A 19924-nucleotide genomic window follows, 5' to 3' on the forward strand; every position below is an offset into this window, starting at 1 on the left:
GATTTACGAGTCCTCGACGCTAACCGTTACGCTACAGGGACTTGTGATATGACGTTCATAACTTTTAATTATCTCAAGGGATTTAACCGAATTTGACTATCAAATTGTATTATATTTTTATAAATTCTTGCTCTGAAAAAGTCACCAAATTAACAAAAACACATGCTATTACATTATTTATTTATTTGAATTCCCTTTTACAATATTAATTAGTATTTCAGTTAACCCTTCTCAAAAAAAAATACACTTTTTACCAAAACGCGCTTAAAACGCACTAAAAAGTGTATTTTTCCTGCGTTTTTCTGAAAAAGTGTATTTATTATGCGTATTTTTATGAATAACTGCGTAATAAGTGTATCTTTTCTAAATAAGTGTATTTTTTCTGCGTCTTTTGTTAACAGAAGTGCGTTTTTTGTCTGAATAAGTGCGTCTTTTCTAACAGAAGTGCGTTAAAAGTGAATCTTTTAGGTTTTTGTTTTCAGCAGAGTGCGTTTTAAGTGGATCTTTTAAGGGAAAAGTGCGTTGATATTTTTCTGACTACCAGTAAGTGCGTTTTAAGTGTGTCTTTTTGTTAAGAAGTGAATCTTTTACTTTTTTTAATATTAATGTGAATCATGCCCTTCTCAAAATAACATTTATGAAATACACACATAAATACAAGAATATGAATGAATGAATAAATCAACCAGTAAATAAGCATTTTATTATTGATCAATATACCTTTAAAATAAAAAAAATAAAATAATGAAATAAAAAGAAAGATTATTTTAAAAATCAAAAATATATTATAATTTCTTATTTATTGTGTAATCAAAAGAACACATTTTACTTATAGGCAAGAATCAATTGCATGTAATTATAACATTTATAGAATTATTATTCCTTAAGTTTCTTGTAATGCCAGTACCAAATTCTTTGTCATTTCTTTTCCAATTTTACAACATGCATGATAAGCCTGATCTTATCTGATTGTACCAAGGACCAATTAAATCTCAGCATTTAGGGAGCCAATTTCAAATCAAAGCTACTGGTAGCCATTTTGTTGGGATTTCATTAAAAGAATATTGATGATGTTTTAATTAATAAATGGATTTACACCAATTAAAACAAATTAATATTAAAGGGATTAGTGAAATAAAATAATGATCATTAGATCAGGTAAATATGAACTATGATTAGAAACATGACAATACCACTATTGGATGATTTGTGATAAACTGACATGTGAAAGCACTCAGGTCATGGTATGTATTCTTTATTTCAGTTGTTAATTTCACTGTTATGACACTTGACTACTTGTGGGACTTTTGTTTGTCAACTTTCAATCTAGTGCACATATTTTAATAAATAACAATGCTGGTGTAGATAGTAGCTGGAAGTAGGATTATTGGTCCCAGATAGTAGATGCAGTTTTAAAACTCTATGAAGATGCACTTGTTTTTATCCTTATATATGTTAATATAATATTAACATATTAAGCAGAAATTGCCATGTTTCCATAAATATGCACACTAGCACCTTTAAAGTTATACAAATGATTACAGTGTTGGTTTTTGGAGGGGTCATAAAACTGTCATCTTCCACATGGCTTACCAGTTATTGGAAACTGGCCAAATTGGGTCAACAATTTAAGTACTAATAAAGTCATTACTTATTTAAAATATGATACCCTGTTTTATTCCAGAGCTGTCAGGAATCTCTAGATTTGACAAAAATATAACAAAAGATTCCTGAGACTGTCATTTTCCAATTTGTAGCTTACAGTTTCATGATTTTCTATCAATTATTTTTGCCACTGAGTAAAAGGTTATTTTATTATTGCTAAATTTTACAAATATGTACTTGTTTGTCTGACTGTAAATACATTATGTCCAGTTACAAGGTGTCATGTTAAATTAATTATGAGATTTTTTTTTATATATGTAACACAAACTCATGTTTAGGAAATTTAAATGAAACAAAATCAGTATTTATTTATTCAAATGTGTTCTATTTTTGATGGTTCAATATATTTATATATATATATATAATATATTAAAAGTGTCCATTTTTTATTTTTGCAAAAATGGACACTTTTAATGCAGGTAAAATGTACCTGAGTGAATTTGTGCTCTTTTTTAACACAGAAAAATGCTCTTTTAATGCAGAAAAAAATGCACTTTTAACGCATTTTTTTTTTCATAAAATTTGGGTGCAAAAGATTCACTTTTAATCAGTAAAAATGGATGTGCGTTTTAAGCGCGTTTTTTAGGGATCAAAACGCACTTCTTTACTGAAGTGCGTTTAACTGCGTTTTTAACCCAAAAATGCGCACTTAAAACGCAGTTGAGTGCGTCTTTTCTAGAAGCGCGTTTTTACCTCCAAAAAGCGAACTAAAAACGCACTTTCAAGAAGTGCGCATTCTTTCTAAAAAAACGCACTTAAGTGCGTTTTAACTGCGCTTTTTGGAGGTAAAAAACGCACTTTCAGAAAAGACGCACTCAACTGCGTTTTAAGTGCGCATTTTATCCAAAAAAAACGCGGTTTAAACACACTTAGTGTGTTTTTTTTGTGTAAGTTTGTTTTAAGTGTATTTTTTTTGTTAAAAAACGCACTTAAAATACGCTCAAGTGCGTTTTAGTGCGTTTTTTGTAAAAAGCGCAGAAAAAATACGCTTAAGTGCGCTTTTCTGTTCAATTTTATTCACTTTTTACGCACTCGGTAAGAAAAATACGCTTAAAACGCAGTGCCAATACCGCTGCGTTTAACGCGCGTTTTCTGCACGTTTAACGCGCGTTAAACGCGCGTTTTCCGCACTTTTTTGAGAAGGGAAGTGCTACTTTTCTTGAAAGTCTACAGTAGCGTGTGTATTTTTATAAATAATAGTATAGAATACCTTGTTGGAAACTTGAAACTTGGAGCCTCATCCCAGTGTTTGGTCAGCAGGTTGAATTTGAACTCACTATCATACAGGACTGATGTTGCACAAGTTCCATTTCCTCGAAAAATATCGGGACAAGGTGGGTAAAAGGTTGTCGGAGACGCCATTTTTGTTTGTTTAAAATTCGCGCTGTTTAAAACTTGACTTGACGTAATAAAGACGGGAGGTAACTATAACTATAATTGATCATAGTTATAATACGTATAAGTAAAGCTAAGTTGTTTACCGTGTTTAAGATTTCATATTTAAAGTGTGCTTGGAACATCGTAGTAAATGATTCTATGTACAGTTCTACCGATGACATTTTACATTTAACTTTTATAATGCCGAGCTGGATTGGTTTCAAATTCGCCTGTACCCCCTTACTGGTTCAAGTTTTACACCTGATTTAGGCCATTCAGAATTTTCATTTTTCAAAATCGAAGTACTCCCGGGAGTATGGGAGTATGCCTGGCTAGGCGCCTGTAAATGAAACATCATTCTGCATCCCATGTGTAGCAAGTTTTGATACTTGTTTGCAATTAATGTAATGTTTGCTAAAAAGAGCAAACAAAATGTGCAAATAGATGCACAATATAGACCAAAGACCAATACAAGTCAGCTGTTTCATTAGAAAATGATATTATCTCAAAGCCGCAACAAAAACGGCATGAAAGAAATTCAATTAGGAAAGAAACAAACAGTATATCGATGAGCTTATATATGATTAAGAATAGCTGATATTTTTAACCTTGATATCAGTGGTTAAATTATGTCATGCTCATCCAATCTGAGCACAATATTGTCCAGTTTATTTCCAAACTTATTGCCTCCAGTTAAACAATAACATCGGAATACCTGCATTGCTGAAAATCAGTCAACAGCCGTAATGTCAGAAACCAGGTGGCATGGATGCATTCTGAAATACAGAAAAAAAGTTTGAAATTTGTGCTTATCTGACATATCCCATTTACAAGTGATTTACACTGAAATCTATTTGTCCTATACTATAGAAACACAAGTTCTTAATGACCAAACATATTGCTTTTGAGCATTAGTACACTTTATGTACATGACATTTTTTATTTTGTATGTCATGTTTCTAAATTACCCCAATTTATTGAAATATTTTATTTATAACAGGTTCAAGCTATTTAAGTTGGTTACGCTATAGATTTATGGAGAAGCTGGGGTCTTATCGCATGCAAATCTTTACCGGCAACGACATAAACTTCTTTCAGAGGGCAATGTGTCTAAGGCATCTCATTGAAACTTTTTTACTTAATAACAAGCAGGAATTTTAGGAACGGTAAAAAATTTCAGCTCCTGTTCACCATGACCTTCACCTTTGACCACCTGTCATCAAAATCAATAGGATTCATCTACTGGTCAGTATAACCTTAATCTATGACCCACTGTCATCAAAATCAATAGGGTTCATCTACTGGTCAGTATAACCTTAATCTATGACCCACTGTCATCAAAATCAATAGGGTTCATCTACTAGTCAGGAACAACCTTAACCTTTGACCTACTATCATCAAAATTAAATGGAAATTATCTACTGGTCAGGAACAACCTTAACCTTTGACCCACTGTCATCAAAATTAAATGGAAATTATCTACTGGTCAGGAACAACCTTCACCTTGACCCACTATCATGAAAATCAATAGGTTTCATCTACTGGTCAGGAACAACCTTAACCTATGACCCACTGTCATCAAAATCAATGGAATTTATCTACTGGCCAGGAACAACCTTCACCTTGACCAACTCTCATGAAAATCAATAGGTTTCATCTACTGGTCAGGAACAACCTTAACCTTTGACCCACTGTCATCAAAATTAAATGGAAATTATCTACTGGCCAGGAACAACCTTCACCTTTACCCACTATCATGAAAATCAATAGGTTTCATCTACTGGTCAGGAACAACCTTAACCTTTGACCCACTGTCATCAAAATTAAATGGAAATTATCTACTGGCCAGGAACAACCTTCACCTTGACCCACTATCATGAAAATCAATAGGTTTCATCTACTGGTCAGGAACAACCTTAACCTTTGACCCACTGTCATCAAAATCAATGGAATTTATCTACTGGCCAGGAACAACCTTCACCTTGACCAACTCTCATCAAGATCAATAGGGTTCATCTACTGGTCAGGGACAACCTTAACTTTTGACCCACTGTCATCAAAATCAATGGAATTTATCTACTGGCCAGGAACAACCTTCACCTTGACCAACTCTCATCAAGATCAATAGGGTTCATCTACTGGTCAGGGACAACCTTAACTTTTGACCCACTGTCATCAAAATCAATGGAATTTATCTACTGGCCAGGAACAACCTTCACCTTGACCAACTCTCATGAAAATCAGTAGGTTTCATCTACTGGTCAGGAACAACCTTAACCTTTGACCCACTGTCATCAAAATTAAATGTAAATTATCTACTGGCCAGGAACAACCTTCACCTTGAACCACTTTCATGAAAATCAATAGGTTTCATCTACTGGTCAGGAACAACCTTAACCTTTGACCCACTGTCATCAAAATTAAATGGAAATTATCTACTGGCCAGGAACAACCTTCACCTTGACCCACTATCATGAAAATCAATAGGTTTCATCTACTGGTCAGGAACAACCTTAACCTTTTACCCACTGTCATCAAAATCAATGGAATTTATCTACTGGCCAGGAACAACCTTCACCTTGACCAACTCTCATCAAGATCAATAGGGTTCATCTACTGGTCAGGGACAACCTTAACTTTTGACCCACTGTCATCAAAATCAATGGAATTTATCTACTGGCCAGGAACAACCTTCACCTTGACCAACTCTCATCAAGATCAATAGGGTTCATCTACAGGTCAGGGACAACCTTAACCTTTGACCCACTGTCATCAAAATTAAATGGAAATTATCTACTGGTCAGGAACAACCTTCACCTTGACCAACTCTCATCAAAATCAATAGGGTTCATCTACTGGTCAGGAACAACCTTAATCTTTGACCTACTATCATCAAAATCAATGGAATTTATCTACTGGCCAGGAACAACCTTCACCTTGACCAACTCTCATCAAGATCAATAGGGTTCATCTACTGGTCAGGAACAACCTTAACCTTTGACCTACTATCATCAAAATCAATGGAATTTATCTACTGGCCAGGAACAACCTTCACCTTGACCAACTCTCATCAAGATCAATAGGGTTCATCTACTGGTCAGGGACAACCTTAACCTTTGACCCACTGTCATCAAAATTAAATGGAAATTATCTACTGGTCAGGAACAACCTTCACCTTGACCAACTCTCATCAAGATCAATAGGGTTCATCTACTGGTCAGGGACAACCTTAATCTTTGACCCACTGTCATCGAAATTAAATGGAAATTATCTACTGGTCAGGAACAACCTTCACCTTGACCCACTCTCATCGAAATCACTAGGGTTCATCTACTGGTCAGGAACAACCTTAACCTATGACCCACTGTCATCAAAATCAATAGGGTTCATCTTCTGGTCAGGAACAACCTGCCTGCCTACTTTAAGGTCCCTGGGCCTAAGCATTCACAATAAATTGATCAGAAACTATTGGGATGGATGGATGGACGGGATGGTCTGATTACTATATGCCTCATATTGAATGAAAGGCATATGTTTGGACATTGTCAACAGTCCCTAAGTTAAGATTATTGAATATAGTATCGAAGCGATTTTATGAATACGCAACTCATTTTTTTGACACGCCTAAATCTGGCGAACATTTGTGCCAAGTTACTTTAAATCACCAAGCACATGGCCAAGTTGACCAGTGATCCATAACTGTGACCTTGAAAGTTGACCTTCTGACATTGTATTTCTATGTGACATGCTGGTCCTAACATGAAATCAACAATTATCTTCTTCATTTTAAAATCAGCTTACCAGGATGCATACACTTTCTTACCCTCTTGAGAATGAGCGAGAGGTAATTGTCCATAGTGGCAGAGTTGATAGAGTACCATCCACATTTGTTATCTCTACACCAGGCATACCTACAAACACAAACAAGTATTGAAAGTGTAATATTACTCCACAGCAATTATTTATAGTGTTAGTGGTCCAAGTGCCCACCTTTCCAACAAGAGGTTATGGGTAAATTATTCCCAACAGAAATATGTTTTCTTTGCCTTTCAAAAAGGACACAACTACTGGTTTTTATCAAGTGAATGGACGTGAAAGTGGCTCATATAATCATCTTATATGCCAGCATTGTTCTACAGAAATACTAAATGTCAAAGTTACGATATTTATCATTTAATCTGACTACTTTAGGACTTGCTATTCTGCAGATTAGTATCTGCATTGACTCTGGAATGGTAGACATAGTCTCTGAAGCTGAGGGTCCCTTTTTAGTGACATGTTTTATAAATTGGATCACTGCTGAACATGTAAAGATGCAATTGTCTCTTGCCATTACTTTGAACCGAAATAAATGGAGGCAAAGTTTTCCTTCACATAAAATGTTTGTTAAAAAAATCAATGTTAAATGGGCTCATTCACATTTTGGCACTTAATTCTTATATTACACAAATAGAAAATGAATGCTAATAATATAAATAAGGTATTGCTTCTTCTCTAAGTGACAATAATTTTAGATAAAACATATTAGAGCTATCACAGGAGTGGAGAATAACCACCAATGCCGCCTGGGCACAGGAATGGCAAACTATTTTTAGACTGTCGGCTGCAAGCCGACAGTCTTTTAAGAGAGCGGTATTTCAGAAACGCGACTAGTCGCCTGACACGACATATTGAACATGAATATATTAATACACACCACCTGCGTAGCAACAGAACTACTTACGTGAATGTGGGGCGTCAAGTACCTGCTTATGTGTATTTAAGGCGTTATTGCCTTTTTTATGACAAACATTGTGTGTAACTCTTAGTATAGTTGTACCGTTGCAATTTGGTTAGTTTTATTAAACAAAATAATGAAAAATAATGAAAGTATAGCATTTACATACAAAGTCATTTTACCCTACATCCAATAGTAAGCTACACCACATGTTTGCACCCCGTGTGACATCACACATATCCCGGCATTCAAGACTGACCCGGCAAAGAACTTATTTTATGAATGAAAGCTATTATTAAGAAATAAATCATACGCGGTTAAAGACTTCATGTCATGTAATATTTTGTGAAAAAGCTTTTATGTTTCAAATGATTTTTTTCAGCAGCAATCAAACTATTGTATTTGTTTGAGTAAATTATTTGGATTATACCTATCACAGTGTGTCAACGTTATGCCTATTGTTATTTTGGACTATAGGGTGTAGTTTTTAAGTCATACACAATATGGCGGCGATTATGCGGAAATGAAATTGAATGTTACTTCTAACACGTTCTTCTACAAAATAACCGACCTGTATTTAGTGCTATTGCTTTAACATCAATCGAAGCAAAAATGGCATCAATGTATGCGTCTAAAAATGTTAAATTTAGATGGAGACAATCCAGAAATGAGCTGCCAGGAAGTGATCAATTTCGGACACGAAGGTACATGTACATTAGTCTGAAATAATAGACGTGTTATACGGGATTCTTCCAATCCCTAACGTCTAAACGGTTTTGTGCAAAAAGCGGGGGTGTTTGAAAAATATTGAAATTGTATTAAGTGAAGTATTTTATGGTTGAAATGGATAATAAAGATTTATATTCATATTTTACCATTGAAGTGCAAAGCTATTTTGCAAAAAAAACAAGCATTTAATGCATTAAAACACATTATTCACCTTTTCATTAAAAGGAAAGTTGACTGACACAGACAACAACTAGAACTGTAAGCCAAAGGCTAACGAATACCCCCCACCCCTTCCCTGTCTAGGTTGTTTGCCCTGGCCTTAGTTATGGTATCACTAGAACGCACAAGGCAATACATTTATTTCCCACCAAATTCATGTAGGCAAAGGTTTACATCATGGCTATTAATATTTGAAAGTTTGAAAAAGATTTGTTCAATAGCTTCAAAGAAGAATCCTGGACAAAGCTAATTTTGCCCAATTTAACTCATTAAGGGGCCACAACTCCACTCAGGATCATGCGATTCTGACCAAATCCACGGAGGCACAGGTTTACATCATGGTCAATAATATTTGAAAGTTTGAAAAAGATTCGTTCAATAACGACAAAGATGAATCCCGGACAAAGCTAATTTTGCCCAATTTAACTCATTAAGGGGCCACAACTCCACTCATGATCATGCGATTCTGACCAAATCCACGGATGCACAGGTTTACATCATGGTCATTAATATTTGAAAGTTTGAAAAAGATTCGTTCAATAACGACAAAGATGAATCCCGGACAAAGCTTATTTTGCCCAATTTAACTCATTAAGGGGCCACAACTCCACTCAGGATCATGCGATTCTGACCAAATCCACGGAGGCACAGGTTTACATCATGGTCATTAATATTTGAAAGTTTGAAAAAGATTCGTTCAATAACGACAAAGATGAATCCCGGACAAAAAAAAGACGGACGGACAGACGGACAGACGGACGGACAGACAGACAGACAGACAGACGGACGGACGGACAGACGGACAACCCGATTCCAGTATACCCCCCCAAACTTTGTTTTGGGGGGTATAATTATGCCAAGTGGAACAACAATCGTAATAATTCGGCCACCTCCAACAAGCTTCGAGATAATACAATCGTAACAACTCGGCCTTGGCCGAACAATTAGTCTAAAATAATAGACGTGTTATACGGGATTCTTCCAATCCCTAACGTCTAAAGGGGAATGTGCAAAAAACGGGGGTGTTTTAAAAATATTGAAATTGTTTTAAGTGAAGTATTTTATGGTTGAAATTGATCATAAAGAGTTATATTCATATTTTACAATGTAAGTGAAATGTTATTTTGCACTAAACAACCATTTAGTGCATTAAAACAAGTTGTTTACCTTTCCAATAAAACGAAAGTTGACTGACACAGAAAACAATTATGCGAAGGGGAACAACTCGATACAATCGTAATAACTCGACCTCCTCCGACAAAGCTTCTAGATAGACCTCGTTATACAATCGTAATAACTCGGCCATGGCCGAAATGTTCCGAGCGATTAAAAACTGTGCCCTAAAAGCCTTGCAGGTGCCCTTCATGTATATATCGTTATGTTTTGACAGAATGAAATGAAAAAAAGCCGTCAAACTCATAATTATAAGTTGGATATTTATTTTTTTGTGTACGGAACTAATATAAAATAACATTATCTGGTAATATTTCTTGTTTTTATGATATTTTATAGACGCTATATGCTTTAACCCGGAATCCTGATCGGAACAACTACCCACTTTTGATACTAAACAATTTGTACATAAAGGATTTGCCATATCAAAAATCTAAAAAAAATCCTTCAACGTACAATTATTTGGACTAGCCGAACAATCTGAACACCTCAGCCAGTATCCAACAGGGATTGACTATCTCGAAGCTTACCGAAGATGGCGAGTTGTAAAAATTGATGGCCGAAATCATCCGATTGTTGTAAAATTGTGAACTGCAGCCTTGCAGGTGCCCTTCATGTATATATTGTTATGTTTTGACAGAATGAAATGAAGAAAAAAACATCAAACTCATAATTAATTGCTTGATATTACTTTTTGGTTATGGAATTTATATAAAATAACATTATCTGGTAATATTTCTTGTTTTTATGATATGTTATAGATGCAATATGCTTTAACCCTGAATCCCGATCGGAATAACTACCCACTTTTCGTACAAAACAATTTGTACGTGAAGAATTTGCTGTATCAAAAATCGTAAAAAAATCTGTCAACGTACAATTATTTGGAATAGAAGGTACATCTAGCTGATCTACATCTCTTAGTCTAAATATTTGTACATTGACGGACTCTTTTTACGATTAAAAAAAATGTGTGTATATATATATATATATATATATATATATATATATGGCAAATCCTTCACTACAACATCTTCATGTTACTTTCAATTCAGAGTTGATTATTCACTAAAATTATTTCGCATTTTTATTGTTGTTTAACCTGAAACGTCTCAACCATCAAAAAAGAACATATATGCTTCAATAGTCAAAAAAAATAGACGTGTTATATGGGATTCTTCCAATCCCTTACGTCTAATCGGGTTTGTGCAAAACAGGGTGGGGGTTGAAAGATATTGAAATCGTAGTTAGATAAGTATTATATGTTTGAAATAGATATTAAAGGTTTATATTCGTATTTTAGTTATTACCATGTAAGTGCAAAGATTTTTTTCACAAAACAAGCATTTAATGCATTTAAACACAACCATTTTACATCTATGTACATCTTTATATAATTATGCACCACAGCCTTGCAGGTGATCTTCATGTATAACAGTTTATATCATTATGTTTTGACAGTATGAAATGAAGAAAAACACTCATCAAACTCATAATAATTCGTCAGCTTTTATTTTTTGTGTACATAACTCATATTTTAGATATATATAATTATCTGACCCGGAATCCCAATCGGAATAGCTACCCACTTTTGGTACAAAAAAATTGTATGTGAAGGATATGCCATTTCAAAATTTGTAAAAAGATCAGTTACGTTACTATTATTTGGACTAGTGCTTCAAGTGTTTGATTTATTGTCTCTATAATGTATAATGCACCTGTCAATTGTAGAGCCAAGCTGGGAGCTGCCTAAAAATCAGTTACCCAGTTAGCTCAGTTTGACAGATCTCCATGCAAGTGTTCACATGGTCGTGGGTTCAAGCACCATACCAGTAGCATCTTTTCTCAAAGGTTTACTTTAGAACCCATCATCCATGAGTAAACAATTATGATTTTTTTATTAAATATTACAGGCCATGTTCTTTTGTAAACTTTCAGATTGAGAAGTGCCTGGATACAAGGCTAGTATTGTTAACATCATCTGATACAATCAACTGGAACAAAGCTGAAATGGCTGCCTGACCTGACTTAAAAATTGGATGGCAGTACATCAGACTAGAAGATTACAAGTATTGAGGTGGACAAAATGAAACCTGAGCCTACCAAAGCTGACAGATTGCACAAGAAACACATAAATGCAGGTATTTACTGAGATATTGTAATTATTTTTTGAAACTTCTCATTCATTTAGGAAGTTCAGTTGAAACAGAGTTGGCAAAAAAATGAACAAAGGTATATACATTTTGAATTCTAGTTCAAATGAGAACTTTACTGGCCAGCACAGAATGGTAAAATGCTAGTCTACCAATATAAATGTGCCTGGTTCGAATCAGTAAAGCTGATGAATGTACTGGTTGTGTAGCCAGGATGTGAGTAGGTCTGCACTTGGCTGATAATGCATATCATATGTTTAAGCTGCACTCTCACAGATTATCTGTTTTACCAACTATTTTTTTATTTCTTGGTCTTGTAATGAATTATTTTATGCGAGTTTTTGAACACTGGACATAACAGACAACTGGAAAAAGGGGATCGCTGCTTTCTTATATTAATTCAGTCAAAAAGACAACTGAAAATATTGGAAAGCTGTTTTCTTATTTTAATACGGTCAAAAGATGATATTCTGTGCCAAAAATCTCATTATTAGTAAAGCGTTAGTAATGCTTTTAACCATAAAACCAATAGTTACAAATGTAAATATAAAAAACATGATCTTATCTTTTGTCAGCAGTCTTATTTCATCAGTTTTCATACTGCTTTTCATTAGTTTATTCCAAGCCAAAAAGTAAAAGAAGTTGTCACTTCAATCTGTGACTGAGAGTGCAGCACTCTTACAGATTGAATGTTTTGACTACTTTATTTATTTTTTGTCTTGGAACGGGCCAATTTATGTGAAAATGCATGTTAATCATTCAGAGATTGCTGACAATAAATTTGTCAGAAAATGTTTATATTTAAGTTCAAAATGTTTTATGCATTTTTCTTAAACCGTTAGTAACGCTTTAAGCCATAAAACCTTTGTTTTCGACCTGAAATATGGAAGTCTGCAATCTAATATTTTGTCAGTAGTCTTATATCACTGGTTTGCAGATATTTTAGCAAAAAAATAGGTCATTCCAAGACAAAAAATACAAAAGTTGTAAAAACAGTAAATCTGTGAGAGTGCAGCTTTAAATGACTTAATGTTTTGATTTGGCTCAATTTTCACCTAAAATCTTATAGTTTTGTGGCATCTAAATGGTTTGTTTTTAACAACATTACATGTGCATATGTATATATTTGTTCTTAAATTTGTAATTTAGATTGGAAGATTCATTCTCTGGAAAGTAGAAAAGGGCATGTTACATACTGTTATCACTGCCATGACAGAAACCATATTGAGGAGCTGGTCCACCTGTAGGAAGAATTGCGCTATTGGTTGGAGCAGCACTATTACCCAGCCATACACCAGCACTTAGTTTGTCATAGGGAGCATTTCTGAGCAGTTATGGAGACCACTAACTATGCAGGTATGTCATAATCAAAATCTTGGTTTATATATTTTTTTATAATTTAGCATCTGTTGAGAAGAAATTTATTTCTAGATTGAAGGTACACACTATAGATTGATGCCAAAAAATATATTTCTTATTTTAATGCATTATCATGTCTAACTCATTTGACTTAAATGATCAAAGCAAAACAAAGGCAATTGATTAATCTGCAGATATACAAATGTAAGCTTTTTTAACTGGGGAAATTGTTGCCACTTGTCTATTAATTAAAGAACACATTTATAATTAATAATGTTTAATCTGTACACAAATCATATGCCTTCTTTGTTTTAACCATCAATGTCAAAGAGTCCAGCATGATAATGCATTAAATTGAAAAAATGCATTAATTTATATGAACCCTTTAAAACAAAGACATTTCCTAAATCCAATAAAAAATAATTGAATATTGATGCAGAGTTCAGTTAGAATATAATATAACTTTGTTTGCAGTTGTTGCAGTGAAACTTGCACCAGTGTGTTTTCTGTGGAGATAAAGAGATAGTGTCCAGCAATGAAGACCCAACTCAAGATCTGACCTTGTAAGGCCAATATGAAATAACTGTGTGGGAAAATGGGAAAAACCTGCAGTCAGGAATGCACGAAATCATCAAAAGAACAGTGTTAAATTAATCTTGAATAACTTGACATTTATTTTGTTTGACATATTTATTCATGGTGCAGTGAAAACATTCTTTTTTCTCATGGTTATTTAAATTTAGAATTGATAGGAGGGAACATCACTATGTAGTTTTCAATGTAGTTTCAGGGATGATAAAATTCCGGATTAATCCGGAATTCCGGATTTAAGGCCTCACGGATCGATTTTGAGATTAATGTTAATCCGTTGAGTTTTTTCTAGGGGGGAGGGGTGCAGGAGCGAATCGAGCTCAGTTCGAACAATATGGGTACGAAAGGTGAGTTTTCCGGAAGTGTAAAGCCGGAAATTAACGAACCTATTTACGTCTTGGCAATCGAGCTATATGATTGGTTAAGATAGCATCCGGTGATTACGGAAATTACCGATGGGACTAGAAGACAGTATCCGGATGGTCGTATCCGGATATGACAGACGACGAAGACGAATAAACGGGTATTGGAAAATTGGGGAAAAAACCGACCACCACCAACTTCTAAAAACATCGATTCGTCGATTTTAAGGGTATATTTGCCATTTATTTTCAAGAAAAATTCACGAAACGTTTCTTTTTAAGTTAATAGAAAGTGATCAAACTGATAAAGAATTTTGCGCATGTAGCATTATTTCGGACATCCCGATTCGGATTGTGTCATAATAATCAATTTTTATTTTACAAATTTTATTTGGCCGATTGAAGTTTACGCTGTAAACCGTTTCTTTATTATTCTCATAATGTTTGAAGCATTGTTCTCAATAAGAAGTGGCTGTTGACCATAATGGGAGGTTCAAATGAAAATTGGTTTGGTTCAAATTTAAAAAAAAATGAATACATATTTTGTAGTAGTAATACATATCACATAGAGGAAGTCATTTTATTTTCTATTGAGACAGTTCAACAAAACGTCTTGAGGACCCAGTTTGAGTGAGATTTAAATTCTATAGTTGTAATTTGTATTTCCAGGTATGTTGATGGTTACAAAAGTCAGGGATGAACAGACACCTCAGCCAGTGCATCCAGTTGTTCCTGTCAATGACTGACAATTCAATCCAGAGGCCATGATACTTGGATTTATGGCTGAACATGCTCCCTGGCACCACAGTAGTGTGCCTTACTTAAGACACTTGCCAAAGATACAAAAGCGAATAAAAACTTCAAAGGTGTACAGCATCATACAAGATGACTAACAGAGTGGCTAGCCATTTCAATGATGAACATGTGGGGGTTAATAGATCTCGGTTTTGTTTCAACTAAGACAAGTCAACAAACACAATGAGAAAACTGTTGCAGCTATTTTTCTGCTATAGAGAAAGAAATAGTGTTGAGACATTTGGCCTCCTTAAAAATCACTAGGGCTGATTCTGAATCAATTTTCATAGAATTTGAAAGCCTGTTTGAGAGACTTGAACTGCCATGGGACAATCAAGTTTTTGTGCTACTGGACTCATGTAACACCATGAGGGGAAAAAATCTGGCTTAGGGACCAGAATACGTCAAAGTCCACCATGTCCACAACGGCTACGCTGCCAAAGCATTTAAGTCCTGTTTGGATATTACTTGGAATAATATTATATATATAATAATTAATAACAATATATTCTCATCAAATGTGCAGAAAATGGAATAAATACTCTTTATATGATACTTAAAATTGAATAATTAACACTTTTACAATAAACATTTGCAAGCATGATAATCGATATGTTGTTCACTATTATAAATCAAACATCCCACAGTGTAGACTGTTCATACACAGGCATTTTCATAGCCTGTGAGTTGAGTTTTATGGGAAGTGGACAACTGAACCAAAATGTCAGGTACATGTCTTATGCCTGTGACTTCAGGTAAAAAAAGTAGATTTAACTTTGTTTAAAGACAAAGGTGTTAAACTTCACTGCTAAGATTCCTGATAATTGTTCTGATTGTGGATGTCTCTTGTTGAACATAATTATATCTACCAAACCGAAAGGTGTACTCCATGAACACTATTCTAAGGCAAAAAAGGGTATTAGAATCTCTGAAATACGGAAAGCTTCGGGGGGCTTCGCCCCCCTTGTCCCCCCACCAGGGCTTTGCCCTGGACCCATCGGGGGCCTTAAGCAGCCCCCTGAACCCCATGCAGAAATTTTCAGGATTAGCAACTTGGCTCTATTATCATCCCTGTAATTCATGTTCATAGTCAGATCAAAACCCATGTACATGCCCAAATGAGCATTCGAAAATATCAAAATGGTACTTGTTGTATGTAGTGCAAGTCAATTAACATAATAAACAAAAATATTTAATAAATTTCAATTTATTATGCCCCTTTCAAAGAAGAGGAGTATATTGCTTTGCACATGTTGGCCGCTACATCCGTCTGTCTGACAGTAGACCAAAGCTTTTTCCGGGTGATAACTCTACAATTCCTAGACCTATCGTCAAACTTGACGTGAAAGTTTGGTTTAACCAGTAGATGACCCCTTTTGATTTTAGGGGTAATATGGTCAAAGGTCACAGTGACCTTGAACAGGAAGGTGTCAAACCATACATCTGACTGATAAGTTGACAATGCCTGCACCTATGGCCCTCAAACTCAACATGGAGGCTAAGTCTGACTATTAGAAGATTGATTTAAGGGGTCATTGGGTCAAAAGTCAAGGTCACAGTGACCTTGAATGCTAAAAGATTGTACTAATAATGACTGGACAAAGCCTGCACCCATGGCCCTTGAACAACTTGACTTTGGGGTCGGGCCTGACCAGTAGGTGAGCCCTATTGATTTGTCACAGACCATTGAACGCAAAAAGCTTGCCTGTGTGACAATTGCCTGTGTGACAACTCGACAAAGTCTGCACCCATGGCCTTCAAACTTGAAATTTAGGTTTGGGGTGACCAGCAGATGACCCCTTTGGATTTGGAGGTCAAGGTCACATCTCCAATATTGGTCATTAAAACTATGTCATTTACTTATTCCCTGCTGCTAAGAGGATACATGTTTATCAGCAAATATCAGCCATCATCTGAATATGAGTGAAAACTGTACCAACTACCCTCATACTTTGAATAGTATAATCTTAAAACTGCCTCAAAGGCATCTTTTGTCAATGAAAAACCAGCTGTCATTTTGGTCCATGCATATTTCATTCAATTGTCCAGATATTCTTGACAACATGGCGCTAAATAATGCTGCAGGTTTGAAATTTAAGACATTAGTTTTTTTCTTCAGCACCATGCAGATTTATTAACACTTTTATAATAAAAACAAACTAGAAAACAAATTTTAAAGATATTAGTTTTTTTCATGGTATGATGCCACAGCACCATGCAGATTTGTTTTCACTTTTATATCAAAGAAAGTAACTCGAGCACAAATTTTGTAGATATGTGGACTCTGTTGATAGAAGTTCTGGGAGGCATTTTTAGGCTTGAAAGAGCATCATTTTAAAGTTATATTTTTATTATGTCCCTTGAATCTTGGGTATAGTTTGTATTGTATTTGCATTTTAAAGACATTGGCTTCAACAGACCCTAATGTAATGAAGGAATGTAATTGCTTGCTGAAACTGTTATAAGCGACGTCATAAATTTAAGGAATTTTAACATAATGAATATGCATTTAACTAATTTAAAGCGGTTCAAAATTAGGAAATTTGAATTAAGAATCTTGTAGGCCATTGGATACATGATTAAGTAGGGCCAATATATTTGTGCTTATTATAATCACATTTATCCTTCTTCATCTACCTTAAAGAGTGTTCATCATTCGTATGAAATCATTTGATCACGTTTCATTTGAAAGAACTTTGCGGTAGTGTTTGCTTGCTTCAGTTACGTCACCGACAGTCTTGCAGCGCTTTCAGCGCTTTGATTTGGAAAAGATGCTATAACTCAGTTATTGTGCACTGCATTTGCACTCATCAAGTTTGACCAAATTGTGTTGTATAAATAAAATCCATTCAGTAATTCAGAAGTTACACTGCAGTTAGAAGCTATGCTGTTGACAAAAAAAGTAACAAAGGGCAATAACTCTGTCATTAGCTGAAATTGAGTGATGGCTCTTCTTGTACAGTGGAATTCCTCTCATTGTGCTTTACCACTGTATGAAGTTAAATGAAAGTCCATCCAAGTTTTCAAGTTTTTCTCCGGACAAGGAAAAAGTAAGAAAAGGCAGTAACTTTGAGATTAGCTGAAAAAGAGTTATGGTTCTTGCACACTGCACTTCATATCATCTTGCTTTACCATTGTATGAAGTTAAAATTAAATTCCATCAAGTAGTTTTTAAGTTATACTCCCGACAAGAAAGATAAACAAAGGGCATTCGCCCTTCCCTAAATTTGCCACCAACTTCCACCAAATGCCACCCAAATCCATGGCAAATGGGTGGCACTTGGTGGAAAATGGGTGGCACTTGGTGGAATATCAAGAATTCCACCAACTGCCATGAAATTTCCACCCAACTGGAGGTGGCAGTTGGTGTAAAATTGAACTCAGTTTTTTTTTCATGTGGCACTTGGTGAAAAAGTTGGACTTAGTTAATTTTTCATATGGCAGTTGGTGAAAAAATGAACTTAGTTAATTTTTTGGGTGGCATTTGGTGAAAAAAGACTTAGAAAATCTCAAGAGTTCTGTAAAATGGAACCATTACTTATCATGATGGAATAATAGTAGAATTTACGACAGTTGCTGTTCATGCTGCTGTTTTAGCATCATTACATATGCTACTATTTAAAACTAACTGGTAATGTTGCTCAGGTTATACTGATGATGATTATGATGTTGGTGGTTCTATTGATGATGATTATGATGTTGGTGGTTCTATTGATGATGATTATGATGTTGGTGGTTCTATTGATGATGATTATGATGGTGGTGGTGGTGGTGGTGGTAATTATGATGATTGTGGTGGTGGTGATTATGATGATTGTGGTGGTGGTGGTTGATTTTGACAATTGTGTTGTTGTTGGTAGTTCATTGTGGTGTTGGTGAATATGATTGTGGTGGTATTGGTGATTATGATGATTGTGGTGGTGGTGATAGTGATCATGATGATTGTGGTGGTGGTGACAACAACAACAACATGTTGTTATTGATGATGATGATGATGGTGGTTGTGGTGGTGGTGGTGGTGGTGGTGGTGGTGATGATGATGATGATGATGATGATGACGACGACAACAACAATGTGATGATGATTATCATGATCATGATAATGATGAGTTAAACTAAGTTTTCTGTGTACATGTGCTCTGTTGCTATTTCCCCAAAGGTACAGGGATCCCATTAATGTTTGATTTAAACTCGGAATGACCTCTCTGCTGGAAAATCTCCTCAAAATATTTGAATCTTCTGACAGTTACTAGTATTAATTTTGTGGAACTTTGAATAGTGAGAAAAAAAATTGTGCAGTTTTGTTTAATAAAATGGATTGATTATAAGGTAACTGTTTTTTTTTATCATTTTAACATCCAAAAAAGATCATGACTTGTCATTTTATTTTATTTTTACACATATTAGGCTCTTTGTCTTTGTTTAAAGTTTGACTAAGAGATAAGCTTTATGCATATACTGTCAAGTATGTTTCACTTTATTCCAAAATAATTGACAAATACTCAGTCAAGCAATGTACTAAGTTTAAAAATTATCATTCAATTTGTACAATGAAGTTGAACATGTATAAAGAAATGTTATACACATTTTTTCCAGACAACCCCCCCCCCCCCATAAGGATGACAATGTACTTGGAAAAGATTCTAAGACCTTTTTGGTAAATATTTGAATATTACAATAACTTAAATGAAGACTGACCTCATAGTTTTATCATATTTTATTAGCTTATACTTATTTAAAAGTGCTAAGTGCTATGAAGGGTGAGATAAACAATATTAAATGCCA

At 34.8% G+C, this 19924-nt stretch overlaps 1 long non-coding RNA gene across 2 annotated transcripts; it reads left to right on the forward strand.

The window, feature by feature from the left end:
- Positions 1-8296: 8296 nt before the first annotated feature.
- Positions 8297-14142, forward strand: LOC128246958 (uncharacterized). 2 transcript variants are annotated; one of them, XR_008263401.1, is made up of 4 exons: positions 8297-8463; positions 11819-12021; positions 13183-13389; positions 13867-14142. It is a non-coding gene; the product is annotated as an uncharacterized LOC128246958 (long non-coding RNA). The 2 variants fall into 2 exon arrangements; XR_008263400.1 differs by lacking the exon at positions 8297-8463 and having other exon boundaries at positions 11326-12021.
- Positions 14143-19924: the final 5782 nt, after the last annotated feature.

The sequence above is a fragment of the Mya arenaria genome, chromosome 9 (assembly GCF_026914265.1).
Source record: "Mya arenaria isolate MELC-2E11 chromosome 9, ASM2691426v1".
Classification (NCBI taxonomy): domain Eukaryota; kingdom Metazoa; phylum Mollusca; class Bivalvia; order Myida; family Myidae; genus Mya; species Mya arenaria.